Raw genomic sequence first — 2,087 nt, 5'->3', positions numbered from 1 at the left:
TCCTGCATGGAGCTTGCTTCTCCTTCTGCCTATGTCTCTGCCTCTCTCTCTGTGTTTCTCATGAATAAATAAGTAAAATATTTAAAAGAAAAATCATTGACAAATTAATTTAGTGATTTGTTTTCTGCTCTCACTTGATTTAAGCTAATTGTGATCCTCCAACATCTTTTTGAGTACTGTATTCTCAATTTTCAAGACAATATTTATAAGAGTAGTTATTCAATAAATTCTTATTGAGGACATGCATGAATTGATGAGTTGAAGAGAAGAGCCTCATGGAAGGTTGATTTAATGAATAAACCTAGATATGAAAGGTCTGAGAAATATATATTGAACTCTTAAAATTCATTGAAAAAATAATGTAAAATTCCAGGACTGTGACTAAATTTCTTTCTAAACAATTCTTAACAGTTTTGTAAAGACAAAGTCTTTTTATTTTTGACTTTAAAAGAGAATTGAATATTAATATAAAATGGTTCTGTTTGGTGGCATAAATTGGGGCAACCTCCTAAACATAATATAAGTGATTAAGGATTGAAAGCAAATTACTTGATAATTAAAAAGAGGAGCTAAAATGTAGCTAACCCACTGAAGGTTAAAAGAAATGGCAATATTGATACAAAGGAATGCAAGCAGAAAACTAAAGATGCAATTAACTCAATTATAAAAATAGATTAAAAACTGAAGATAATTTTTATAACTATGAAATTTATTAGGCAGTAGACTGAGCTCCAGGGAACATATGTAGATTTTGCACTCTGCATCATGGAACAACTGAATGCATTGAACATGTAAGAGGGAATAGTCCTTTACTAAGAATGAATTGAATAGATGAACTAACATAGTTCCCATTTGTAATTGCTCTCATTGTTCTCAATCTTTGACTACAAAAGTATATAAAGCTAATAGTCTCCTGAAGCCCAGACGTCGCTGCTCAGGAGGGCAGAGGAAGCTCTTCGGCTGGGCCGCAGGAGGGGCCTTGGCCGGCCAGGGCCCAGGGAGCAGTGGCGGGAGCTGCCCAAACTCGGGGCGGGGGTGGATCTCTCCCACCTGGTCCACCCATGCTTGTGATGCCCAATGTTCTGTGCCTCTGCTCTAACCAACAGACATATGACTACAAAGGAGCGAAACAAGATGGGCCATTTACCAAACCAGGAGGGACACATGAGCTAAGGAATGAACTCAGGGAGGTGAGGGAAGAGCTCAAGGAAAAAATGACGAGATCAAACAGATAAACGGCGTAATGGACAAGGATTTTGATAAACTCCAGGAATTTTTGGAGATTATGAAGGAAATGCAGAAGGATATGGACGAGAAGATGGATGTTTTAATAAATATATGGAAGAACAGCAAGCTTCCCCTTAGAAGAGGGCCAAAGGAACAGCAGGAACTCAGACTGATAGGAAAAACAGACATAGACCCCCAGCTCCGGCTCAAGAAAATGGATGGAGCAGATGGAACACCACTCTCTCTTCACAAGAAGATCATGGCCCTACAAAAGACAAAGAAGGACCCTCTGGATTCCCTTCATCAATGCGGGACCTACTGCGAAAAATGTTTGTTGAGTGCCCTAAAGAACAACTACAATCAGGGCAGCAGAAAACTTCCATGCCACGCCTGGCCACCCTTTTCATCCTTGGCCTCTGGAGATGCTTTTTGATTTATCTGTGCTTCAAGCCCTACACGGGGGAGGACGACATGCTCCCAAGCTAGCACACTGGCAGCTCCGGCTCTTCCTCCCCCTGCTCCTTGAGCTGCACAGTAAAGGCTTGTGGCCCTCTGACCTACCACCCTGCCCCAGGCCTGCCCCCACCGGGAGATTAAAATCATCACTTAAAACCAAAAAAAAAAAAAAAAAAAAAAAATAGTAGTTAAAATAGTAGTTAATAGTAGTTAAAATGTATTAAATAAAAGAATTGATGTTGCCAATTAAGGCATAGGTTAAATATTATATAAAATATCAAATTTTAGATTTATAGTAAAATGTATTGTCCAGATTGCGGCTGAAGTAAATTATTTAAATGAGTGCTACTATTAACTTTTATGATCAGAATTTTATTGTTCTTGGATGGCATGTGAATATTTTT

The 2,087-nt window shown here is 38.6% G+C and overlaps 1 pseudogene; it reads left to right on the top strand.

Annotated features, from left to right (window-relative positions):
• Positions 1-1,051: 1,051 nt before the first annotated feature.
• On the top strand, positions 1,052-1,842 carry LOC144323389 (testis-expressed protein 35 pseudogene; annotated as a pseudogene).
• Positions 1,843-2,087: the final 245 nt, after the last annotated feature.

The sequence above is a fragment of the Canis aureus genome, chromosome 1, assembly GCF_053574225.1.
Source record: "Canis aureus isolate CA01 chromosome 1, VMU_Caureus_v.1.0, whole genome shotgun sequence".
NCBI classification, from domain to species: domain Eukaryota; kingdom Metazoa; phylum Chordata; class Mammalia; order Carnivora; family Canidae; genus Canis; species Canis aureus.
The sequence above is the reverse complement of the archived record's forward strand: the minus strand, read 5'-3'. Positions and strand labels throughout refer to the sequence as shown.